Genomic DNA, 27,586 nt, shown 5'->3' on the forward strand with positions numbered 1-27,586 from the left:
TCTTTTGCTAATGTTTTTTAGCTAATTGTGTCAGGAAAGATTAGAATTAAAGCTCGGTTTACCATTTTATTGTAATGATATCACATGTACATAGATAGAAGGCATATAGATTGTCTAGAGTGTATCATGGGACCTAACCAAAGGCCTGGATGATGGCCAAGTGCAGTGAAATTTTGTTAAAGGTCTTTATTAAAAAAGAGTAATCCCTCTTTAGTAGAATGACATAGAAGAAAAATATCAAGGGGAGACTCATCTCTTGAAAATTTTTGTTGTTGTTCAGATGAGCTATGTTTAGCAAGCTCACACTTCATTAGAGAGACAGCCACTGACAGGTGACTGATCATTTCTTTATCTTTAAGCCACAATCCAGAATTGTGTCAAATATCGAGATTTTCCAAAACAGACTGTTAGGATAGAGATCTTAAGAAGTATCAAACTTCTCAGAGGGCATGTACACTTTATCTCCTCAGGAACAAGAATTCTTTGAAGGTTCCTCTGTATGTGGGGTGGGGGAAAGCTTTTATTAAAGGAATTTACTGGGATATAAAATACAATTTTTCAAGAGGATTTTTACTTTTTTAGTATTGTTTTGGTACATTTTAGGCATTATTTACATAAAAACCTTAACAGATGACTAAATTCTAACATTTTGTCTTTATTACACATGAGTAGTTTGTTGTTTTTTTTTTGGTCAAGGAAATTCTCATGTGAATGAAATAACACATTAACTATAAGGAAACTATTAGAGAACTCTTCAGAACAATGCAGACTTTGGCATCTTTCCCTTAAAGATGCTCTCTGAATTTGCAAAGAGAGCCCAGGTAACACCCTAGTCATTTAGATTGCAAAGTATCTATTGCATACCCAACAGTCTGCTAGGTGGTAGTTGTTGGAATGTGTGTTGGAGCCTCGCTCTTAAGGTCCTAGAAAGAGGCGATATTGAGACAAGTATGGGTCCAAATTGCCTGTGTTTGGGTCCCTGCTCTGCCTGTGCTAGCAGTGTGACTTTGAAGAAGTTACTTGACTTTCCTATGTCTCAGGTTCTTCATCTGAGTGGAGATCGTGGTAACTCGAAAGTGCTTAGGACAGTGCCTGCATGTATGGTGGGGAGTCAATCCTCATTAGGTATTTTCATTCTCATCGCCTGGTTAGGAAGCCAAAGGAATACAATGAATAGTGTTCCACTGTGTGGATGTACCATAGTTTATCCATTCAGCCATTGAAGGACATTTGGCCTATTTCCATTTTTGGTAACTATAAATAGAATTGTTATAAATTTCATATACAGGTTTTTGTATGAACATAAAATTTCATTTCTCTGAGATAAATGCTTAAAAGTGAATGACTGAGTCATGCTGTAAGCATATGTTTACCTTTAAAAGAAACTGCATAAACTGTTTTCCACAGTGGCTGTACTATTTTGCATTTCCCTTTGGCAATGTATGAAAGTTTCAATTGTTCCATACTCTTGCCAACACTTGTCATTGATGGAATAAAAAATATTAGCCATTTTAATAGGTGTGTAGTTGTGTCTCATTGTTGTTTTAATTTGCATTCCCCTGTGGCTAATGATGTTGAACATATTTTCATAGCCTATTTGCCATGCATACATCCTCTTTGGTGAAGTGTCTGTCTCTAGCCCATCTTTTAATTGTGCTGTTTATTTTCTTACTGTTGAGTTTTGAGAGTTTTTTTTTTAATTATTATTAGTTAAGGTATTACAAATGTGTCCTCATCCCCCCATGAGAGTTCTTTATATATTCTCTTTACACTGCTTTATCAGATATGATTTACAAAATATTTTCTTCCAGCCTGTAGGCTTGTCCTTTCAGTCTCTTAACAGTATAATTTGCAAAACAGAATTTAAAAATTTTGATGTAGTTCAATTGATCATTTTTTTCTTTTGGTGGCAAGTCTAAGAAGTCTTTGCCTAATCCAAGATCATGAAGATTTTATTACAAAAATTTTAAATTTTATTATATGATCCACTTTGAATTAATTTTTATAGAAGGTATAAAGTTTAGGACAAGATTTTTTTATTTTTGCATATGGATGACCATTTGTTCCAAAATTATTTGTTGAAGACTATTCTTTTTTTTTTTTCAATAAAGGGACTTTAAAAAAATGTTCTAGAGAATGGCAGTATTTTTAAAAAATTGATTTTTAGAGAGAGGAAAGGAGATAGAGATGAGAGAGAGAGAGAGAGAGAGAGAGAGAGAGAGAGAGAGAGGGAGAAACATCTATTTGACAGAGAAACATCCATCGGTTTCTTCCTGCATGTGCCCTGATTGTGAATCAAACCTGCAACTTGGATATGTGTCCTGACTGGGAATAGAACCCACCACCTTTTGGTATTAGGGACGATGCTCCAATCAACTGAGCCACAGTGGCCACGACGAAGACTGTTCTTTCTCTATTGTTTTTACACTTTCCTTTCTTTTTTCAAAATAACATGGTCATATTTGTGTTGATCTATTACTGGTCTCTATATTCTGTCTTTTTAAAAAATATTTTTATTGATTTCAGAGAAGAAGGGAGATGGAGAGAGAGATAGAAACATCAATGATGAGAGAGTATCATTGATCAGCTGCTTCCTGCACTCCCCTACTGGGGATTGAACCCACAACCTAGTCATGTACCCTGACCAGGAATTGAACCGTGAGCTCCTGGTTCATAGGTCAATGCTCAACCACTGAGCAACACTGGCTGGGCTACTCTGTCTTTTGATCTGTGTCTATCCTTTTGCCAATACAGAACTGTCTTAATTGCTGTACTTTTATACTAAATCTTAAAATCAGGTCATGTGATTTCTCTTTTTCTTTTATCAAAATTATTTTAGCTATCCTAGTTCATTTGTCTTTTCATATAAATTTTATAATCAGCTTGTCTCCATCTACAGACAGTAATGCTAGGGTTTTGATTGGGGTTGCACAAATCTGGAGATAAATTTGGTAAAAACGGACATCTTTATTATGTTGAAGCTTCCAATCCATCAATATGGTATGCCTTTCTATTTAAAAAGGTCTTCTTTGATTTCTTTCAGGAGCAGTTTGTAGTTATCAGTCTATAGCTCTTATACATATTTTTTTAAGATTTAAATTTAAGTATTTCATTTTTTGAATTATTGTAAATGGTATGTTTTTTAGTGTCTAGTTGTGCACTGCTACTATATTAGAAATGTGATTAATTTCTATGTGTTGACTTTTATCCTGTGAACTTGCTAAAATGACCTATTAGTTCTAGGACTTTCTCCATAACCAGTCATCTTGTCTGTGAATAGGAATAGTTTTATTTATTTCCAGTTTGTTTGCCTTTTATTTCTTTTCCTTGCCTTTTTTTCTTAGGATTGCTGAAACTTCCAATATAATGTTGAGTAGAAGTGGTGAGAGTAGACATTTTTACTTGGTTTCCAATGTTGGGAGGAAGGCATTCAGTTTTTCTCCATTATGTATGACATTAGCTACAGATGTTATCAGCTTGGAGGAGTTCCCTTTCCTTCTTATTTTGTTGAGAGTTTTTATATGAATTATCAAGTGCTTTTCTGCATCAATTGATGTAATTATGTTGTTTTTTCCTTTAGACTGCTAATCTGATCGATTACGTGGGTTGGTTTTTGCATATTGGCCTCGTCTTGCATTCCTGTGATAAACCCCATTTGGTCATGCTTCATGTCAAGGTTTGAAGTTCCAACTGGAACTGTCTAATAAGTGATCAACTAACAGAGATCATATAGCTTGTATTTGGGCTGATATTACTGGAAATCAATTGGCTGTTTGGGCTGTTAACCACTCTATTAGCTTCTGTTGACCTGCTCCCCTCCCACTCCCGGACCAACCATGCCTCTGATGCCAGTGTACTTTGCCTCCACCCGCTTCTGTCTATTTATATGTAGTTTCATCCTCTCTCCTATCCTGACTGAACCAGGAACTTGTATGTACTGGTCACTCCTGGGCATCTCATCTCCTTCCTGCGTTTGTACTTGGCATATTTAATTTTTAGTGGGAGAGTTGGGGAATAAATTGTATTTTTAAATAAACATTTGCTTTAACAAACACATCTGTGATTAGGGTATTAAAATTTAAATGATATTAAATAATAGTTTTCACAAGTTTTATCTTTTCATGAGGCAAGAAGAGAAAGAATATGGATGTCTTGTCATATGTAGTCTCCTAAGATCTGATTTGAAAAAGCAATTTTTTTTGGAGAGACATGGAAACAAACCAGAGAGTAATATAAATGTTTGCATGTGGTCAACAGAATTTGCTCGTCTCCCCAGAGGCTACATTCCAAAGAATCTGTTTCTATATTCTTGAGTCTGGAGATGATACAAGACAGAGATTCCTGTGAAAGCAAGCTCTCATCCGGGAGCCTGGCATGCACGGCCACCCACGCACCTCTCTGGGGGAGCAGTGAGGATGCGAGGCCGTGGGCTGTGGCATGAGCTCAGGGCTGCTTTCTGTTAAAACAGTCTTGGTTTCTTTGAGCAAACCATTAATAGATGTCGATTTCACATTGTAGGTTTTAGTCCTCAGGCAGCGTTAAAAGCAAATGTTTGGGGTTTTATATTACCAACTGCCATTTTTTTTTCAAAGTAAAATATGTAGGTTTTGGTTTTCAGCAAGCCACATTTCTTCTAATAAAAACAGTTGGAACAAAATGTGTTTTATAAGCATATAAAAATGTCAGACTATAATGATTTTAGTTCTACATATTTAAAAATGGGTAACTAATGGTTAAGATATTAGTATCTGCAAAGAAAGTAAATTATGGAAAATAAATTACAGTATATCATTTATATAAAGAAGGTGGTTGGAAAGAAACTAGGCCAGCCACTATATTAAGACCGTTTTATTTTGGCTTTTATATAATATGCATGTCTTTCAGCTTTAAGTTATTAAAGTTTTGGCCTTAAAATTATTAAACTTTTATACTTGAAACAGGGCCCCAAAGTTTCAAAAATCCTTTTTGTGTTTGGAGACACAATTCATTTTGTGGCCTCACCAGAGAAAGCATCTCATCAGGTTCCCGTTCCCAAATCAGTTGTGCTTCCTCCTAATGGCTCACTTCCTGTCCTCTGATTTACATCCTGAGCTGCTTGTTACCCTGTCTGCTAGGAAGCTCCTAAAAAAGTTTTCAGCCTATCTCTACCAAGACAACAGGACTTTGACCCATGAATTTTGCACATTGAACATACATATGGAATAATTTTCCTCTGCTTCCATTCATCTTTATTTTCCTTTGGTCTCAATGAGCTTCCCTCCAATGTTATATTATGGTTAGTGGTATAAGCTGCTGTATATCCATATTGGAATAATAGAGTTGGAAATAGATTTGTAAAAATCTAATTTTTTTTTCGTATCTTCATCTACATCATTACACTTCTCTAATACTTTGGCACTTTTTCATCATAACTTACAATGACATATTCTTAAATGACAACATTACAAACAGGAAACTTCCTAGGACATGTTTTAAGGCATCTTTACTACCTTTTTATTTTTTTATTTTTTTTAATATATTTTATTGACTTTCCACAGAGAGGAGGGAGAGGAAGGGGGAGGGATAGAGAGCCAGAAACATCGATGAGAGAGAAACATCGACCAGCTGCCTTCTGCACATCCCCCACTGGGGATGTGCCCGCAATCCAGGCATATGCCCTTGACCGGAATTGAACCTGGACCCTTCAGTCTGCAGGCCGACGCTCTATCTACCGAGCCAAACTGGTTTCGGCATTTACTGCCTTTTTAGATAATACAAGTAATACCAGCTAGTTACAAAACTTCCAACAGGATAGAAATATATAATGTAGAAAATAAAGGTCTTCTATAATCTCCTTATTTCACCCCCCACCCCAAATCCGCTAAAAAAAAAAACCAAAAGCCCAAACTGTTAACTTTTTGATACATAGCTTTACAGCATAACTTTAAGTTGTATTATATTGGAGTGGTAGAGGGAATGATATTTTCCCTCTGTGAATCTTGACTATTTAATACTTTCTCATTTCTGTGCTCTGATGTGTATATATATCACAAATATATATTTGTCGTCTCCACAGTCTTGAAGATATGCCAGTAAAATCCGAGGGACATACAGCTCAGTCAGTGTTCTCGGAGTGCTTTGTAGAAGGAGATCAGGATTGCTCTCCACACAGGCAGTGACGTTTAGGGTGTGGAGGGTGGTTCACAGCCTAGTCGTGGCATTGGCATCAGATAGGTCTGTATTCAAGCCCCTGTAGCTGAGTGGATCGAGGCAAGTTACTGTCCTCCAGAGGCCTGGTTTTAAAGTGTTGTTAGGAGCAAATGAGAGATTTTATGAAAAGCATTTACCACAGTGTCTGGTGTGTAGTAAGCACTAAATAAATGTTAGGTGCTTTATTATTTTGACTACTGAGCTCCCCTCCCATGTTATATTATGGTTGATTGCTATTTATAGAAAAATTCTAAATAATCATGGTGCAAACAGATAGACATTTATTTCTCTCCCATATGGATGGCTAGATAGAAGGTCCAGGGCTGACTGTGGTTCCAGTTACCGGGACCCAGGTTCTTTGTGCCTTGATGTTTATGTATTGTCCACCTCCCAGTCTAAGGTGGCTGCTAGCGCTCTGACCATCTCAGCCATATTCCAGCCAGGGGAAAGATCATGACTGAGGAGGTGCACATCCTATCTAATAAAGAGGGAATATGCTAATTAACCATCATGCCCTCACAAAGATGGTGGCACCCACAGCCAATAAAGAGGGAATATGCTAATTGACTGCCACGCCCTCAAAGATGGCGGCGTCCCTTAGTCACAAGATGGCAGTGCCCAGTCCCCTCAGCCCCGCCGGGGTGGCAGGCACGTGGCACAGCGGGCCCACCCCCAGGCGGGTCCGGCCGCTCCATGCGCCTGCCTCTGGAGACCCCCAGTCCCCTCAGCCCCCTAGCCACCCAGGGCTGGCCCAAGGCATAGGCAAGCCTTGGATGGCGGCTGCCCAGCCACCGAGGGCTGCCTGAGGCTCAGGTAGAGGCTTGCGCTGCCGGTAATGGTAGCAGTAGAGGTATGATGGGAGTGTCCCCTTCCCCTGATTGCTGGGTCGTCTCCTGCCCCTGAGGGCTCCCGGACTGTGAGAGGGGGCAGGCCAGGCTGAGGGACGCCCCCCTCCAGTGTATGAATTTTCATGTGCTGGGCCTCTAGTATCAGATATACTCACATCCCATTAGCCAAAACTTCGTTATGTGGTGATATCTAGCAGCAGGGTAGACTGTGAAATGAGTCTTAGATAAGCGGTAATACAGCCAACTAAAATAGTCGCTATCGCACTGTCTCTGAGGCAAGGCCAGGGCTCCAAATATGTTCTCTTTAAGAACTGGCTCCTGCTCCATTATATTATCTATGCATTTATCAAATACCTTTGTAAATTTGTTTATATTTTCATCTTTTACTAATTCCTTGGACTAGTGATTGCTAGGTGTTTAATAGCTTTTGAATAAAGAACTGTTCAGTTTTATTCTAAAATCATTTTTTATGCTTCAGCATCTCCCCAGTTCCTCTTCTTAACATTTCCCCAGTTCTATGTTTTAAGGCATACAATTTATTTATTGAAATTAGTTGAGTACCATGGGAACTTGTTCAAGAGTTTTACTACTTCAGGTTAATATGGTGTAGGCTTCAGTTATCTACACTAATAGAAGACAAAGATGCTAATTGACCATACCTTCACTATGCCCATCAGCCAATCAGAAGAGTATGCTGCAAATTAACCCAACAAAGATGGCCATTACATTTGCATACTGCAGGCGGGGCGGGACAGCGCAATCCGTCGCCCGCCCTGCCTCCATCTGGGCCTGCCATCTGTGACCCAACGCGTGATCCGGGCCTGCCATCTGCGACCCGGGGAGGCGGGGCAGGCACTGTGGGATTGGGCCTGCCATCTGCCACCCCGGGAGTGGGCCTAAGCCAGCAGGTGGTTATCTCCCGAGGGGTCCCAGACTGTGAGAGGGCACAGGTCGGGCTGAGGGACAGGCCCTCCTCCACCAGTGCACAAATTTTTGTGCACCGGGCCTCTAGTATGATTATAAACATTCAGATGAATGCTGAATGATTTAGAGTTGGAAAAGCTGAATGTTTATTATCATAAATAATAGCTTTGGTACCTTGTGGTTATTTCAAATAGTAATGCTAAAATTTGTGCCTGTGACAAATGGAAAATTATATAGTCAGGGATACACCTGTGGTAACATTGCCTGTGATGACATTGTTGGGTTTTTCTCCATTAATAGATTAATATTTCTGAGCACTGATGAGTAATAAAAATGCTTTAACGTAAATATTCTTGTTGGTATCTATGATATTTTTGCATGTGGTGGTATAGTCTTCTGTCTGATTAGGATATCTTTATACCAAATTCTGTGTCATCTCAGATATAGCAGAACTCTTATTTTTAAATTAGACTTCACAGTTGTTTCAGCTAAATAAATAGCTGAGACTAGGACCAAAATTTGAGTGTTACTTGGGGGCAGACATTCTTTTCCCCATGCCAGTTTGCTAGGGCAACAGTTCAGAAAAATATACACAGACTTGCAATATTTGTCCAGATCTGTTTGATTTCTAAAGCTGGATTTAAGATACCCAGAGTTCTTGGTTGCTCAGCTTTTAGCCTACTTGGACTCCTAGGCTACTTCAATAATTATACTGAACTTTCATAATCCCTAATGCTGGTTGTCTGAGTACAGAACCTATGAAAATCTATTTAGTTTGTTTTAATTAACAAGGAGGAAAAAACGGATTCCAAGACACTAAACAGCATAGTAAACTCAGCAGAAGAATGAATATGTGCATATGAATAGCCTAAGACCCAAACAAGATCCATGCTTGCTTTCTGAATTCTGGTTTGAGGCCTTTATAGTGGGGACTTTTCCTAGAATAACATGAAAAAAAAAAAGACAACAAAAAAATAAAATATTGCCCAAAGAATTAAAAATCTAACAGCCTTTGATTGCCTATCAATGAATCTGGTCTCCACTGTTTAGTGTTAGCAGCTTTTGTGATTTGGTGCAGACAGATTACCAGGGAGGCAGACTTGGGCATGGGATTTCAGGTTGCCTTCCTGTGGCAATGCATTGTTTCCATTGGATGATTCCAGAATTCTGATACAGTCATTGAATTTAGGTAGCAATAGCATAAAACAGCATGAAAGAAGGAAAATCTGACATGCTTGATAAGAATTGGTAGCAGAATATTATTTTTAGAAAGCAAAATTTGGAAACAACTGTATTTGTTATTTTAAAAGATTTCAAAGTGTTTTTAGAAAGTATATTTCACTGCTATCATTACTCTAAATATGAATGCTTCTATATTTCAAATAAAATGTTCACTAATATTTACCTTTCCAATGAGATATTTTATTTGCGTGACTATTTTTAAAGCATGTGCTCATTTTGGTGGAGTTGCTCTTTTGGTGTTGAAACTGTATTTACATATTTCCCTCTTCCTTATGAATGTCTCATTTCTGTCTTAAAAGACTAAATACTAAGTGCTTTTTTTTTGTGGTTGTTGGATAGCTTACAGATAGAACACACACACACACACACACACACACACACAGAATATGTTTATGTTTATCAGTAACTAAATTCATTTATATTTCATTTATTAAGGATAATTTTATTTTTATAAGCTTTTAAATGTACTGACTGCTAAGTTCTATTTATTAGCAAAATGCATCCACTTTTAAAAAAATCCTCACCCGAAGATATGTTTTTATTGATTTTTAGAGATAGAAGAGAAAGAAAGAGAGCACATGGGGAGAGGAGAGAGAGAAAGAGAGAGAGAGAGAGAGAGAGAGAGAGAGAGAGAGAGAGAGAGAGAGAGAGAAACATCCATCAGTTGCCTCCCATGCACTCCCCGAATGGGAATTGAATCCGCAACCCAGGTATATGCCCTGACTTGAAATTGAATCTGCAACCTTTTTGGTGCATAGGATGACACTCACCAACTGAGCCACCTGGCTAGGGTCAAAATATAACTACTTTTAACATTTTGATGTATTTTTCCCCCTACAAGTTCTTTTTCTATGGATACAAGTATACACATGCATAGCTATATAATAAATTAGAATTTAGTCATATGTATACACTGAGTGGCCAGATTATTATGACCACCCCATCAGTACTTTGTTGGGCCACCTTTTGCCTTCAGTACTGCAGCGATTCTTCTTGGCATTGACTCCACGAGATGTTGAAAGGTGATGCGAGGAATCTGACACCATGCCTGATGAATAGCACTGTCCAGTTTTGTGAGATTTGATGGTTGTGGAACCAGCTGCCTGCTGGCTCTTTTCACTTTGTCCCGCAAATGCTCAATTGGATTGAGATCTGGTGATTGTGGGGGCCACCTAAGCAAGGTAAAGTCTCCTTCACGTTCTTGAAACCGCTCCTGCACAATACAAGCACCGTGGCATGGCGCACTGTCTTGTTGGAAGAAGCCATCTCCATTGGGATATGCCATCAACATGATAGGATGAACTTGATCAGCAACGATACTTAGGTATGTTGTGCTATTCAGATGTTGTTCCACACGAATTAAAGGGCCCAAATCATGCTAGGAAAACATGCCCCAAATCATAACACTGCCCCCACCAGCTTGAAGGGTTGTACTCATGCATGTGGGGTGCATGCTTTCATGCTGTTTCCGCCAAATTCTCACTCTGCCATCTGCATGATGCAACTGGAAACCTGATTCATCGGACCACATGACTTTTTTCCAGTGCTCGACTGTCCAATCCTTGTGTTCCTGTGTGAATTGGAGACGTTTTATCTTGGTAACTGAAGACAGCAAAGGTATTCAAACAGACCTTTGGCTGTTTTGCTGATACTTGCTCCATGGCTCCCAGCGCCAACAATCATCCCACATTCAAAGGCTGTTAAATTGCATTGTTTACCCATATCTTCAGGAAAAAAATCACTTCTACTGTCGTAGTAAACAACCTGCTTCCCTATTTATAATGGTCTGGCCCCCTAGCAACTTCAGCGCGAAATTATAGCTAATTTGCCTACAAACGTCAGGTGGTCATAATAATCTGGCGACTCATTGTATTTGCCTACACATATATGCATTATATAGATTGTATATATAATGTTATATTGTGAAAATTCCCTTGTCAATAATTATACTTTGTAAATACATTTTTAAATAACTTCCAGTACTACATTACATTGTGTGATATACCACATTTTGCTAATTCCCTTGCTGTTGAATATTTAGATTTTGTATTAGTAGAAATAATGCTGCAACAAACATCCTTGTTTATTTATCTTTGTGTCTCTGATAATTTTCTTAGGGTTAATTTCTAGTAGTATTACTGGTTTAAAGGGGTATGAAAAAATTTTAAAGGCTCTTGATACATTCATTCCATCAAAAAATATGTCTAAGCATGAATATTGTATCATGCCTTTGGGAGACAATGAATAGAACAGTCCTTGCACTCAGCTCATAATCTAGTTGGGGGACAGATTATGATTAAGTTCAAGTCCATGCTCTCCAGAAAGATTGTATTAATTAACATGTCACTGTCAGTATGTGGAAGTGGTTTTGGAATGTGTTCTTTTGAAATCATGGCATTCTGGAATACTTTATAAGAAAAATATTTGTGTTTTGGTTATTGCATATCATGAATTGCATACCCAATAATTGAAAATTATTGATTTAGAAAACCAAATCCATTTCATTATCCTCATTTCTGTAGCAAGGCATCTGTTTACATTTGTAATATATTCTCATTCCCATAGTTTTATGGGCGCCTTCCTACCGTCTTCTCCCAGTGTCTTGATACTTTCTGCCACTGAAAAATAGACCACTACTCTGATACTTGGAATGATTGATAAAGTTTAGTTTAAGCAAATAAACTCATGTTGCTTAAAACTCTTTCCACTGTTTTGTTTTCATTTCCAAAAGAGAAAGACCTTTATTTTACATGTGTTATTTATAAGAGTAGATAAGGTTTGTGACTAGAATCGAAATACCTTTAGTAGTGGTAATCCTATCTAAAAAAAAAAAAAGTAATATGCAAATTAACCATCATTCCACAACAACGATGGTGGCACCCATAGCGGGGCAGGATGCTGGTGGCATTGCCCTGGCAATGTGAGCCCAGCGTTCGCTCCTTGGGTGCACAGAGGGAGGGGAGGGGCCTCTCGCCAGAGGCCTGAGCGTGGGATGCTGGGCTTGCATTGCCCTCAACGACACGAGTCCAGCGTTCACAACCCAGCTGTGTGGAGGGAGGGTTGGGGCCTCTTGCCAGAGGCCTGGGAGTGGGATGCTTGGCTTACATCACCCCTGGCATCTGTGTCCCAGCCTTGCGGAGGGAGGGGAGAGGCCTCTGGCCAGAGACCAGGACGAGGGACACTGGCATTGTTGCAGGCTGGGCTGAGGGACCTCCCTTCCCTCCCGTGCATGAATTTTTCGTACACCAGGCCTCTAGTGCTATTATATTTAACTAGAGGATCAGTTCATGGGATTCGTGCACTGGTGGGGCATGTGTGTGGCCTGTAAGGATTGGCCTGCTATGGGAGCACTGCTCATCCTGATCAGCCGAGCGGCTGTGGAACCACCCTCTGAGCGGCTGCTCGCTAGTCCGGCATCTTCTGTGGAGCTGGAGCACTTGCCTCTCCAGGGGACCCGGTCGGGGCCAGGCCTAGGGACAATAGCACTGAGAGGCGGCGGAGTAGGCCTCAGTCTCACGGTGGCCACGAGTCCACCTCCCAGCCTCTGGGGTCAGCTCGGTGAGCCTGGTGGCGGGGCTGTGCCACCTGTGGGCATCTGAAGGAGGTGGCAGGGAGCAAGGAGGAGGAGCCTGGGGTGAGGAGGCAATGATTGCAGCCCGGGTTCCTGCCCATTGGCCTGGGGCTCACAGTGGGAGCAGCCTCTCATCCTGGTCAGCCGAGTGGCACTCCCACACTGACCACCAGGGGGCAGCTCCTGCATTGAGCGTCTGCCCCTTGGTCAGTGCATGTTATAGCAACTGGTTGACTGGTCGTTCTGGTTGTTAATGCTGTTCGGTTGCTGGGCTTTCATTATATAGGATTGGATTTGCAGATTCTCTAGTACCCTCTAAGAAATGTCTTAATATTCAGGACAGAAATTTCAGATTTTCTAGTTTTCAGGACAATAGTTTTGATTGCTTGGGTCTATGTAATTAGTATATTAAATATCTGGCAACTAAAGGCAATTATTTGTCATCAGAATAGGTTAATGACATTAAGGATGAATTCCCCCGCCCCCCATTTTTAGTGTTATTTGAGAGTTGTGAGGGTGAATGTGGCTTTCATAGAGCTCTGAGCTGCATTCCCATGTCCAGGATACACAGTCCTTGGGAATAATTATTCCATTCACTGCTCAATAGGTTTCCCACATGTGAAGGCTGCCAGGATCCTTGCTAATTTAGGAGCCAAGACATTTCCTTACTGGGTTCAAAAATGGTCTTTGAGCTAATCTATGGCCTTCCTCATTCAGTCAAAAATGGCTCCAGATAGATACTGTACCCAGCGTGGCAAGATAAACTATGTGACTAAGTGGTTTTCCAGAATGTACCTTTTCACAATAATATAACCGATATTTTTCTGGTTCACTAGAGTTCTTCAAGATTGTCTTTGTGGCTGAGTGGGTAATCTCCACCCGTAAATGAGCAAGCAGACTCGTCCTAATAAATAACAAGAGATGGCAGAACATTGGTTACTATACACTTTTAGTTTTATCCATTTGTAATTTCATTTGTTCTTAATGAAATACATAATTTTACTTATCAAATGAAATGAATGAAATATATTGCATATCACACCATGGAAATTCTGGAGATTTATACTTTTAGAATAAGTTTTTAGAGAGGTAGGGGTTTCAGTTTGATTATTATTTTGATTCCTGGTTTAATATATCCTTAAGTTTTATATTTGAGTATATCTATATAAAATCCCAATGACCAGAACGGTGGAATGACCAGAACAACCAGTGACTATGACATGCACTTTGGTGCCCTCCCTGGTCTGCCTGGTCCCTGGTTGGCCCCCAACCCCCTGATCTGGGGTGGGGCCAGCCGCCAACTGCCTGTGGCATGCCCCCCCCACCCCCCCGCCCCCGCCAGCTAACCGCCTGCAGCCCCTCCCCCGGCCAGCCTGATGGGCTCCCATCAGGGCAGGTCTGCCGGACCCCACCCATGCACGAATTCGTGCACTGGGCCTCTAGTATTTAATAAAATGGTATCTTGGTATTGTTAATCTTTTGGGACTTAATTTTTCAGGCAATGTTATATTGACAAGATTTATCTATGTTTTTGTATGCACCAGCAGTATGCTCTTTTTGAGGGCATATAACATTTTATAGTGGGAATATACCTGGATTTATTTACATATTTTCTTGTAAGTAGACATCTGGGTTATTTCCAGACTTGTTATTCTGAATGCCGCTGTGAGGATTCTTTTATGCGCTGCCTGCTGGGAGTGGAATTGCTGGCTCAGTGAGTATTTATCTAAATGTTCAGCTTTACGAGATAATGCAATACTGCCTTCCAAAGCAGTTGTATCAATTTTCATTCCTACCAGCAATACTTAGGAAACGTTGCTCATGCATATTCTTTCTAAACACTTGGTATTACAGACTCTTAAATTGTTAATTATGTGTGTTTATAATGGTCTTTATTTGCATTTTTCTGATCACTAATGAGATTAAGTATTTATTTGAGTACTTATTGCCATATGTATTTCTTCTTTTTTCTTCTTTTAAAAATGTCTATTTATGCCTCATAGGATTTTGATTAGCATTATATTGAATTTTAAGGTCAATTTGAAGAGAATGTCATCTTAATGATATTAGGTCTTTCTAATTATAAAGCTGGTATTTAATGTCTCCTAATAAAGTTTAAAAAATCCTTCTGTTTAAATTTTGCATCTATTACCAGTAAAAATATTCACTCTTATTTATATTTGATATTTTGAATGCTATTTTAAATTGTGTCTTTTAAAATTATATATTTTCAGTTTATTGCTAGTGTATAGATATGTGATCAGTTTTTGTATATTGATCTTATATCCAGTCATCTTGTTCAACTCTATTTAAAAAAAATAATTTTTAGATCTTGTGGTCTTTCTATGTATACAGTCATAGTTGACATTTTGACTTCCTTTTTTCCATTTACTTTGCCTTTTTTACATTGTACTGTTTAGGAACTCCATGACAATATTGAAGAGATGCATTGATAATCTTCATATCAAATTTTATCAAATGCATTTCTGAGTCTATTGATAGATCTGTCTTCCTCCTTTTAACTTCTAATATCTTAAAATAAAAAATAACAAACTAAACAATATGCTTTTAAGATAAATTATATTAAAAACAAGTCAATGACAAGTACATGATTCAGGAGTATAGTTAACACAGGTGGGATGGGGAGAAGCACTTGGTAGATGTAAATTGTTGTTAATGTTCTAGCTCTTGTATGAGGCGGTGGGTCTTGCGAGTCTAATTTATTAGCTAAAACATACAAATGTATGCATAAAACACAAATTATTAAACATGAAAGCAGTCCATGCATGGGCCAATAAGAAAAGATTAAGTGAAAGTGTTCTGAACTAAGAATTACAATTAATTAAATTTTGTGGTTAAAAAAATTCGTTATTTGATTTCATGAGATTGTTGCATTTATTCCTGAATTAGTTAAAAGAGTCTTTAAAATGTTCACATTCTTCATTGTTACTGGTTAAGTTTCTCTTTTTTAGAAAAGAGAAACTTCATTTGGGCAATTTTTAGTTGTGAGACTTAATGTCACGACACACATGTGCTTTAGGGGTCTACACATCCTAAGAGCGACAGGTTCCAGGATTATCCTGTGCTCTTTATTGTTTAGTTCTCAAATGACAGATGATTAAGTGACCCTCATTTTCCGTTGACACTTCACACAGGACATTCTGTAGTGTTTAGAGACTTGACCATTTCTTTTGGTTACTTAGGCCACACACTTCTGTACTGAACGTGCCATAAATTTCCATCCTACCCCATTCCATTCCGATCATCCCATCATGAGGTGCTGTTGTATGGGGTTTGCAGCTTGTGAGGAGGACACTGGAATATGTTATGAGCAGTTGGACTGAAACAGACTTGGATTTGAACCTTGGCTCTTCCCTTTACTAGCTGAGTGGCCTTTAGAAATTTTAATAGCTACTCTGAGCATGTTATCTGAAAACTTACATGACATTTTTTCCAAGTTTGTTGTGTTAAATTCTATCTGTTATTACTATTATTATCATCATGATATCATCGTCATGTATAATTAACTTTTGTATCTCCAAGTGTACTGGATACAGTTTCTTTCTTTTTTTAAAAAATATATTTTATTGATTTTTTACAGAGAGGAAGGGAGAGAGATAGAGAGTTAGAAACATCGATGAGAGAGCAACATCACATCGATCAGCTGCCTCCTGCACACCTCCTACTGCGGATGTGCCCACAACCAAGGTACATGCCCTTGACTGGAATCAAACCTGGGACCTTTCAGTCCGCAGGCTGACGCTCTATCCACTGAGCCAAACCGGTTACAGCTGGATAGAGTTTTAAGCTCCTGATCTAGGTTTTCCCTTGAGTGTGCTAAAGGTACCGGTTGTTTAATTTTTTAGGTGCTGAAAAGAACCACAATGCCAAAATATCCTTACTTTTACTTTTTAACCAGTTATTTTTCTATTTTGAATCATTTCTGGAGGCAGGGGAAGACAGACAATCATATGGCTCACAGCCAGGCCCCTGCTAAGCACAGTTGACAGATGGAGGTGTTTGGGTGGCTCTCAATGCTGAGAAAGATACTGTATTAAACAGTGATTGTCCCTGTATGGAGCATCTCTGTGGCAGCCACTGTACTGACTGCCTTCACCTCAGCATCTCACTAAAATTCTCAACCAATCCCCCAAAGCAGATCTTTAATTTTCATTTTGACACGAGGAAGTTGGGGCTCCGTGAGGTTCAATAGTTGGCCCAGTGTCACACAGTCAGTGATTGGTAAAACCAGAAGGCACTCCCTGGTTTTGTTGACTCCAAAACCCACACTCATCACCACTGCCCATGCAGATGCTGTTCCCTGGAGAGCCTTTCTATCTCCCCTCTTCTGGATGCTGACTTGGAAGTATGTGGGGCCCAGAACTCAGTGGGACCTGTGAGGTAGGGGATAGTTGGATTCTCAGAGCCATTTGGGGAAGCCAGCTCCCTGCTGAGGCAAGAGAGGCTACGGACACTTTGGAGACTATTTGCTACTGAAAATTCAGTTTAAAATTATTTAATTCTGGGATTGGTAGGTTGAGAGATTTTTGCATTATTCACTTTGAATAAGTAATATTTAGAAATGTGGCATTCATGGCTATATTTTGGATTTTAAGTCAGAAAACTAGAGGCTTTACAAAAACATTTGGAAAATATCTGTAGCATGCTGACATAAAGTGAGAGCTCAATAAAAATATGCATTAATGCAGGAATCCACTGCCCTCACACTAAGCACAAGAGATCTCTGTTGAACCTTGGGAAAAATAAACTTGCTTCCTTGGCTTTTATGGGGGTGGCACTGAAATTTGGTGGTTGTGCCCAGGAGTGGGGTAATGGCATAGAATGAAAACAGTCTGCAGGAGCCTGCAGGTTCTTTAAAACGCAACCAAATCAAACATTAACATAGTCTTCGCAGAATGAATCCCTGCTTCCCTCATCCCACACAGACAGTTGAGTTTTTAAAAAAGAAATTCAACTTGAAAAGTTAGTTTACTTTTCTACTTTTACAATGTAATTAACGGAAGGACAAAAGAATAAAATTTTTATTTTAAAATTCTTTCCTTCTCCACACCAAGAAAGTGACTTGTTAGATTTTGTTTCTTGCCCTTTTTGTTAGTTCCCTACCTTGATCCAGCTAATATTCAAATGCTCAAAAGCAATTAAAATTCATCTTTCAACTTGATGAACAAGTATTTTCATTGCAAATGTAATATGTCCTGTAAATGATTAAACACTAATGAAAACAAGAATCAACCTGATTTGTTTCAACACCTCTGTTTCTCTGCAGGAGGTAACATTTTTCTGTCAGTGTGTCAAAGTGTTATTTTCACAGCCTCCCCTTTGCTCAAATAGTGTTTTAAATTCAGTAGAGAATATGACTGAATTCTAAAGTGAAAAATAATATCATACCTCTCAGATTCTGTTTATTAAAATATTGCCTCATTTAGAAGTGTGTGCCTTCCAGGAATTTTTATCACATCCCTCAATCTTCAGTATTTACAGTGTACTTAATTATTGGTAACATTGCATCCCATGCAGCATAACATGGCAGCCCAACAAGCAGCCTTAGTAAGATGGTAGTTGATCAAAAGCTGACAGCTGTTTCTGCCTCTGAAAGAAGTTGGATCAACATTCTAGTTGAACCAATTGACCAACTGACCTTTCTTCCATATTCTGTTGTACACTGTTAAAAGACTAATAACCACTACTCTTTAGTTTACATCTAATATATGGTTCTTTAATTTACTCCTAATAGTGGGAGCACATTTTCATGTGTGGGTTTTTGGTCCAGATTTGTTTCCTGAGTTCCTACTTCTGCTTACCAAGCAAAGTAATTACTACTGGAGTAGATGTACCCATCCAAACATTGACTGACACATAGTTGATGCTCAATAATGTTTGAATGAATAAATTCTAGACAGCGATTGCAGGGACTTTTGGCCTCTCTGCACATCTCATTTAACAGTCATTAGGGGTGTAGAGTGAATCTTTTCTTTCCTATCTACGCCATGTTTTAGAAATTAACCTTAGATGGTTTAAATCCCAGTGTTTAAACATGACATCCAGATTTAGATAAAAGTAAAATTGTAGCATTGGCTATAAGCAAGCAAGGAAACATATCAATTTCCAGTTTCTAGGAGGGTTGGAAAAGAGACTTGCCTGGAATAAGCATGACAACTTCACTCTAACAGGAGAACTCGGATTAAGTGGCTCTAGCTGGATAAAGCGTTGGCAGTGACTCATGAGTGGGTCTTCTATCCTTTGTTGGTTTTATATACTAGTATATGCTTTGCTGGCAAAAGGCTGGTTGTTAATTTATTGAAGTTGAGCTGGTATAGAACCAGCTTTGCATAATACATTGAAAACCAGAATAAAGGCTATTACACAGGTCTTGATTATTGTATTTGTTTTTCTACTCTTTTACATCATGGAATTGCATGTGCACATAGAAAATAACCCTATTGGTTTATTAATTATCTTTTTATATGTCAGGAATTATTTTTTTACGATATAGTTAAAAGTTTGTGCTCTGGAAGAGTAGAGTACAAAGTTCTTTGAAACATAACCTCAAATAACCTATTATGAGAATACATGTTTTGTTGCTATTTTTGCAGTCGACATTTTCGTTTTGATGTGATACATGATCTGAAGGGAAATGTTCACTCTAAACCCTTAAATATACGAATTAGATACACAGAGAGGCCAAATGTCCCCTTTTGCATTGGCTACAGAAGGAATATTGTGTATGTTTAACACAGCAGGCCTCTGCCCTATGGTTTTGGTAGCAGTGTCACTGTCGTACTATTGGATATGCTATTTTAGTGTTATCCTTGTACTTTTAGCTTAATAACTGTTTCCCAGAGTTATTTGGGATAAAAAGTCAAATGTTCAAACTTGGCATGTAATTAAATTAATTTGAGATTTTTCTAAAGCATCAACTAGGACTTAATTTGCTTAAAGTGTGAAATAAAAATATATTTCTATTATACTAGAACAATTTCAAATCAAGTTACTTAGGAGGCCTATTCTTGGCATTCAAATATGTAGTTGTTTTCTGTTGACCTAGTTAAAATCTCCAAAGTAAGAAAGCAGAGCGTGGCGGTTTGGGTTCTCCAGAAGCCAGGCTGAGGGGGAGTTTGGAGTGAAAGATGTTTGTTAGGAGCCATGCCCTGTAAAAGGGAGGGAGAAGTGGAACTGCCTTGCAGACCTGTCAAGCCTCCTGGGACCCAGGGGCTGTGGAGCGAGGGTTTCCAGTGAGCAGTGTCCCCCTTGCTCAGTCACTGAATGTAGGCCTTCCAGGAAAATGAGTGACCTCATGCAAACGGCTCTCAGCAGCTGTGGTGGCCAAAGAGCTGCTTGCCAGAGACTGTCTGCTGACCACACTCCCACACCTGGGCAGGAGGTCCTTGAGAAGGGACCAAGCTCTAACACATGGGTCTCTCTTAGCTCTTACTGACAATAATACTTACATTTTACATACATATATCTTTATCTTCATTTGACCAATGAAAAATGGAGGCAAAATGGGTTGCTTATGATCTCATGGTTAATTTTAGGCAATACTAGAAAGAATAACTTATACTGTATATCCTGTTTTATTAGCTTTCAGCAAACTGACATGATGTTGCAATGGATATATTTATTACTTTTGAATTGGTGGTCAGTGTATGTGAGGAAAAAGTGAGGGAAAGGAATTGTAGCTACTCAGGAACTAGTGTGGTCAATGAGAAAGGGCATAGGTTTAGATTCCAGCTGACTTGGCCTCCCAGTTTGCATTCTCTCTGGCTCTGTGACAGGTAAGTCCCTCAGTCACTGTTACCTTCGGGGTTCTGATCTGTCAATAGAAGGAGTGAAGTTGATGTGTTGATTAAATAGTGTAGATAAAAGTACATAGTGTAGGTGTTCATAGCAGGAAATGCTACACATGCTAATGTTCTTAAGTGCCGCAAACAAGTCAAGCTGTAAAATGTTGGTAGAAAAATGAAGATTTGAACTTGAAGGCAGAGAGAACTTCAATCCATCATAATATTTTTCTTTTTTATCTCTCTATACCTTTAGTGTTGTTGTATTAGGAAATGAATTAACAGATTTTCCTGGAGAAGTTGCTTCTGCATTGTGGAGCCATTGCAGACATGGGGAGGGCACTTTTTTAAAAAGGAGAGGAAAAAGGTTGGAGTGAAAAATATTGACTGAATGAACCAATATTCATGAGATGCTTATTAAGGTCCAGACCTTTTAAAACATTAATGATATAGTTCATTAGAAGATCAGTATGTACCACACCTGAGATCATTAATGACTGCCCCCTTTTTTCTTTTCCACTGCATCCTCTTGGTTTAGCCTCCTGTTATTACCCTTGATTCACTGCAGTAAGCTGGCAACTATTTTCCAGCTACCTACTACAGGCCCATCTTCAACACAAGTTTTATAGAAACTCTGATCCTGCTATACCCTACTTCATATCCTATATAATAAAGAGCTAATATGCTAATTAGACCAAACAGGAGAACCACCATCAGGACAACATTCCGGATGAAGCTAGGGCTGCGAGGGCCGGCCGGGGCTACAAGGGCTGAGCCCCTTGCACAAATTTCATGCATCGGGCCTATGGTTATTTTCATAAAGACCAAAATACTGTACCTGGCATTGGTTACTGCATGGAACCGCCAGTCCTTCTCTCACTAGTTGCATTACCAAACCCCAACCCACAACCTTATCCCTTCCATCTGCCTCAATAGCTACTGCAACAAGATTTGCCCCTCCTGCTTCAGGTAATCTTGGAATGCTCTTTCCCTTTCTTTCTACATCTGCGTAACTTCTACTTGTGTGCATATTACTCCCTTTGGCAAAGCTTTTGCTGATGCCTGGACTTGACTGGGTTTCCCTCTTACTCTCCTCTAATATGCTCTCTTAGAACTGATCGCAGGAGGTAATTACCTGTGACTGTCTAGTTCCCTCATCAGGCTGCAGCTCCATGAGAGCACTGACTAAGTCTGTTTTGGTTGTTGCCAAGCATAGTCCTAGCGCAGAGGAGGGACTCAATTAATGTTTGAATGAAGGACTTAGAGGGCTCACATAATCCTTTCCTGACCAGCCTGTGCATCCCACCTCACTGCTGGGGTCATCTAAGAATGGACACAGACCAGCATAAGTCTCACATTAAGCCATACATTTGCTAGCACAAAACTAAGCACCAAGATTACTCTGATGTCTACATGTAAAAAAAAAAGAAATTCTTTGTTTAAATATAGTATCTATGCTTTTCAGTGTATGTTGTCAGGTTAAAAAAAGCACAGTAAACTTATTTAAAAATTTATTTTCCTTAAGTCATTGAATTATGAGACATGATGACTTTTAAATATTATTCAAATCATTTTTTTTAAGGACCCATTTTTTGAGAGGAGAGAGAATAAAGCACTTCATTCACTTCTCCTCAAAAACTCTCCTGATGTAATAATTTTCCTTGGACTGAAGCTCATCTCTTTACAGCGTCCCGTATCTTGTAAGGAAGAGTGGAAAGAGCAAATGTAGACCTTTTGTAATAAGTGCATTTCTTGTCTGGTTTATGCTTTGAATTCAGGCTGGCCTACTTTAAAATGGGCTTCTTCATGGAATGTGTGGAATTCCGCTTAGAAAATGGAATCTGCATCCTGCTGTGAAGCAGAGAGTACTTGCCTTTTGTTAGCTGTGGTCTTAGACTTCAGTTCTAAAGGCATCTGAACAATTGGCCATGATTGACTGAAGTCAGTATTGCATCCTAAGAAAACACGAGAATAGTTAGATGTGGAGCAATAAAAAATGAGAGGGGCTATATGTATTTAGTTTGAAAAAATTTGAAAATTTTTGTGTTTCATTCACTTAGATAGTATGACTTAGCTGGCCATTTTGTGTTTTATTTTGAAACCATTTACTTTATAAAGCTTTTTACATGGATATTTATTTTCACTCTGAATAAATTGAACAATGGGTGGTTTAATTGTTGCCTCTTCAACATTCCTGGGGTTCATATATATGAATGCCAGAACTAATGGGCTAAAATAGTCTGTAGTCATTCATGCAAATAACAATATTGAAATCATAATAGCTTTATTTAGAACTTTTTTTTATCATTATTAACACAACTTATAAGTTGTAGGCTTATAGTTTATAGGTCATGTTAGTCCTGAGTCTTGACCATGCCATTTTGCCATTTATATTAACTGTATCAGACACTGCGCTGGCTGAATGTTTTAGTCACACAAACATAGTTTTATCTTATTATTTTTCAGTACAATCTTCCATTGCACTTCGAGGAAATGAAATGATAGACTGACAGAGTGGAATAATATGGAGTTTCTTGCTTCACTGTTTATTCCCTTCATGATTAACCAGAAGCTCAAAATTGCTGATTTTTTGTTTAGTTTTTATGTTTACTAGGGTTAATAAGTATGTGAGAGTGTTCTAAAAACATCAGTTTCCACATTATGAATGTAGCTTCTCTTGGAAAACAGAAGAATTCAAGAAAAAAGGAAATTAGGTGTTTTTCTTGCATAATTATTATCTTGTAGAAATCTGCACAGAGAAGTAGCTATTGTACTCTGAGGGAGTTTTTTAAAGTGGCTTTTGTGTAGCTCTGTGTGGTATGGCCCAGAAAAAAATCTTGTTTGTTCATATTAATAGCTTTCCTATACTGTGTTTTATTTAGTACAGTTAGTTAATTAACTAAAATTTTACTTTGATTTTGTTAATAGACAAAATAAAAGTGTCACATTACCTTCATAATAACAAAAATCTTGAAATCTAAGGATATGGATTGTTGGAAAATGAAAGCTTCTGTTTGGTGTTAGTGAGATAAAGAGTAGTTAATTGACTTTGCCATGGCCTTAGTTTTATGATGTTTGGGAAACATGTTTTTAGTTTTCAGTTTTCTCATTACAGGCTTAGACTATCTTGCCATCAAATTAAGTGGTACTTTATGTTTAAATGACTTTTGCAAATAAAGAAAAGTAAGTTTTTGTTATTCATTAAATAAGTATTTTTTCTTACATATTTCTTGTGAAAAACATGAGATGACTTGGAAATTAATTTATAAGGCATTTTTGAAATTTCCCCAAAATTCATGTAAAAAAAGCTAGTGAGTTCATTCAGGCATAGTTTAGAATCCAATAAATGGAAAATAATAAGGCACAGTCTTTTCTTCTAAGTACCTTATTTTATAGCGTGAAATGAGAATAAAAATAAGGGAGCCCTGGCAGGGTGGCTCATTTGGTTGAGCGCTGTCTAGTAGACCAAAAGGTTGCAGGTTTGATTCCCAGTCAGGGCACATACTTAGCTTGCTGGGAAGCAACCGATAGATGTTTCCCTCTCACATTGATGTTTCTCTCTCTTTCTCTCAAATCAATAAACATATCTTCAGGCCAAGATAAAAAAAAATTCCAAAAAGGAGAACATATATATATATATATTTTTCCTTTTTAAATTTTATTTTACCTTTTCCACCACCATTTATTCCCTCTATGCCCTTTTCCACCCCCATCCCCTCCTCCAGTCACCACACTGTTGTCCATGTCCATGAGTTTTCTTTTCTTTTTTTCTTTTTTGTTTTTTTTGCGCAAGGGAGAATATATTTTTAAAAGTTCCCTGTGATGTAAGAGGAATATAAATGTTACAGGAGTGATTAATTGTTTTGGATGTAGTAGGGGTTGTATCAATAGATAGTACTGGTGATGAGAGTGGCCGGAGTAGAGAATGTAATTTTCAACAAGTATTCAAGGAAATATTTACTGTACACCTACTACATATGAGCACTCTTTCACGCTTTGGAGAGCCAATGTGAACAAGACAACATCTCTGCTCTCAAGGAGCTTCTATTCCAGTGGGAGGGAATAGCTACTTTTGACAAATAGGTAGTATTTTTAAAGGTAGGGAGGAGGAAAGTTATTTCCAGTTTTCCCTGCACTTTCTCCCCTTGGATGGTTCAGAAATGTTTTGTGGGGGGCTTAGCTTTGATTGGGGGAGGGGCACTTCTCCCTAAAAACACAAGAAAGGGAAAATGGGAATCTATGCAGGGGTTTATAACTTGATGGTGGGACTTTCAAAAACTTAATCAAAGAACTTATATTCATAGATGCATAACCCATGGACACAGACAATATGTGGTGAAGACCTGAGGGTAGGTAGAGGGGGACAATGGGGGAAAAAAGGAGGACATCTGTAATACTTTAAAAAATAGAGATAAATTTTTAAAAAGGCTTTTGTTTTCCCAACAACATTGAGTGAGGTTGTAGTCAGGTGTGGTCGAAGGAGAGAAGAGTAGGTGTGAAACAGTTGTCTGAGATGAGAGTGCACACTTACAAAAAACATAGCAGGATTTCTGAGCAGCATTGAGGTGAGCAATAATGAATCTAAAATAAAATAAATCTGCTTGGTTTGATTTTTCTCTACTAATATTCTACTAGTATTCAGCTCCTTGGTTGGTGTCTGGGTTCATTTAGGACAGAGGTTTTGATTGCCAATACATTTGATGAATGGATGGATTCTTGACCAATTTTTTATGAGTCTGATGAAACCCAAGCATTCATTTTAAAGATTCTCTAAAATGTGCTTCATTTAGTCAAAATTATATCATTTCTTAATTCTAATTATTTTTATCATAAAGACTTTTGCAAATTGACATTAAAAATATGCTGCACTCCTTTTTAATTGACATGTCAATTCATCAGCTTGCTTTGTAAAATGGGACAAATTGAATCAGCTGAAACTTATTGCTGAACATTGTTTAAAGAATAATATAATTTTAGAAATATGAAAAAAACCTGCTTTCTGCCAGCTGTCCAAATGTGAAGGAGTCACCCTGCCCCTTGCATGTTATTTCATGGCTGTACTGCTCTCTGCATTTGTTTCTTTTAATGTTTTCAATTAAAAAAGCTTTTAGTTACTATTAAGAATGGAACCAAAATCAGTGACAGAAATTAATAGACAATATCATTGAACAATGCTTTGTTACATCTCATTGCACGATACCTATCTCTTAAAATTCTTCTCTTGCCAGCGAAGCAGAGTTTAAATAAAACATAGGATCACAGAATATGCTTAAGAAATATTCCAAAAACCTAGTTATCCCTTTAAGGTACTTGTCTATTTCTTCTTCTGCAAAAACACTTTATTGTTTCATTTGATCCAATGCATGGGAGAGAGCTGATTAAAAGAATGGCTAGTAGTTTTGGGGAGAGGCTCAGGTAAAAGCCAGAGACACCAGGAGAATGCAGAGGGGCCTCTTAAAGGCCTCTGGGCTCCAAAGGCTCCTAGTCATGTTTGAGGGTGAGCCTTTCGAACAGATACTCACCCAGCCCCGCCTGGGGGTGGACAGCCTGTGGATGAGTCAGGTGTGGCCCATCTTCTTGATGAGTTTCACCTCTTCATCCAGGAAGTGGTTCTCCAGGAAGTCACGGAGATGAGGGTCTGCTCCGGTAGAACCCAGGGCCTGCAGCTCCAAAAGGGCCTGGTTCAGGTTCCTCTCCAAGGCCAGGGCGGCTTCCATGGCATCCTGAGTTTTGCCCACTCATCTTGGGAAGGCTTCAGCACATCCTAGAAAAAAATGCAGCCACTGCATTTGTTTTGCAACTTTAAGAGATGATCAGCGCCCTCCCCTTGTGCTGCTTCTCCACCAACTCGCGGGAGAAGTGGCCCACGCCCTCGAGAGTTAGGTCGTCAGGGTCTAAATAGAAGCCCAGAGAGAGGTAGGTGGGGGAGGCCCGCAGATGCAGGTTGGCCAGGCGGTTGACCGCAGCCTCCACCTCGGTGGAATAATTCTGAGTTATTTGGGAGTTCGTGGTTGTTTGGCATAAGGAGTGAAGGTAGAAAAAAAACCCTGCTGTGTTGGCTGGTCCCGGAGGTGGTTCTGAAAGTGGTGACTGGATAAGATGCAGGAGAGTGGCCAGAGGCTGGAAGGAGTGTCCCTGGGTCTGTTCCATCCAAACACTTTTGAAGCAAGAGACAGATCCGGGACCACCGAGGAAGTGCCTGTCCATTTTCTTTTAATCTCCCCTTGGGCAGTGTGTTATTCTGGGTATTAATTCTGCAACCCTTTTTTCCCCATACCTTATTTTCTCAGTACATTGCACATTGCTTTTTTAAATCTCATTGCTTCTTTTTTTAAATCCTCACCTGAGGATATTTTTTCCATTGATTTTTAAAGAGAGTGGAAGGGATGGGGAGAGACTCAGAGAGACACAGAGAGAAACATTGATGTAAGAGAGATGCATCAATTGGTTGCCTCCCGCACATGCCCTGACCTGTGGCCTGGGATTGAGCCTGCCACTGAGGTATGTGTCCTTGACAGGAATCCAACCTGGGACCCTTCAGTCTGTGGACTGATGCTCTGTCCACTGAGTCAAGCCAGCAAGGGCCATTGCACATTGTTACTTCTGCTCAAGTTACCTCCAATGAAAATGTCTATTTTCATTTCTAACCTTATAAGGATGTATTGAGTGTACTAAGTACAGTACCTATTGTTTTGAGTTGAACGTACTGCTGCTTCCCCAGAGACCTAAGTGTGAATCGTCATTACTTTCCCTTTATATCAGAATTTAATTTGTACTGGATATTGAGTTGGATATATTTATCTTAGATAAGAATGCAAATAGGTAAACAAATAGATAGAAAAATTATTTGTATATTTATTTATGTTTATATATATTATATTCCCTGGGAAGTAAATTTCTTTTGTTGTGATATCAATTATTTTTGGTGTTTTAGAAATTCAGTGTGTTAGTGGCCCTATAGGTTTTGTTGAAAAACTGCTCAAGTGTAAGTGGGTGTAGTAATGTGATCT

At 38.8% G+C, this 27,586-nt stretch overlaps 1 protein-coding gene and 1 pseudogene across 2 annotated transcripts in view; one reads left to right on the plus strand and one right to left on the minus strand.

The window, feature by feature from the left end:
• Nucleotides 1-27,586, plus strand: part of FSIP1 (fibrous sheath interacting protein 1) — a 184,485-nt gene that overhangs the window by 81,321 nt on the left and 75,578 nt on the right. The window lies entirely within an intron of this gene.
• LOC308527598 (ferritin light chain-like) lies at nt 26,058-26,726 on the minus strand (annotated as a pseudogene). The gene has a single exon. The product of its transcript is annotated as a ferritin light chain-like (transcript).

This window comes from Myotis nattereri (genome assembly GCF_964212035.1).
Source record: "Myotis nattereri genome assembly, chromosome: 1".
NCBI lineage: Eukaryota > Metazoa > Chordata > Mammalia > Chiroptera > Vespertilionidae > Myotis > Myotis nattereri.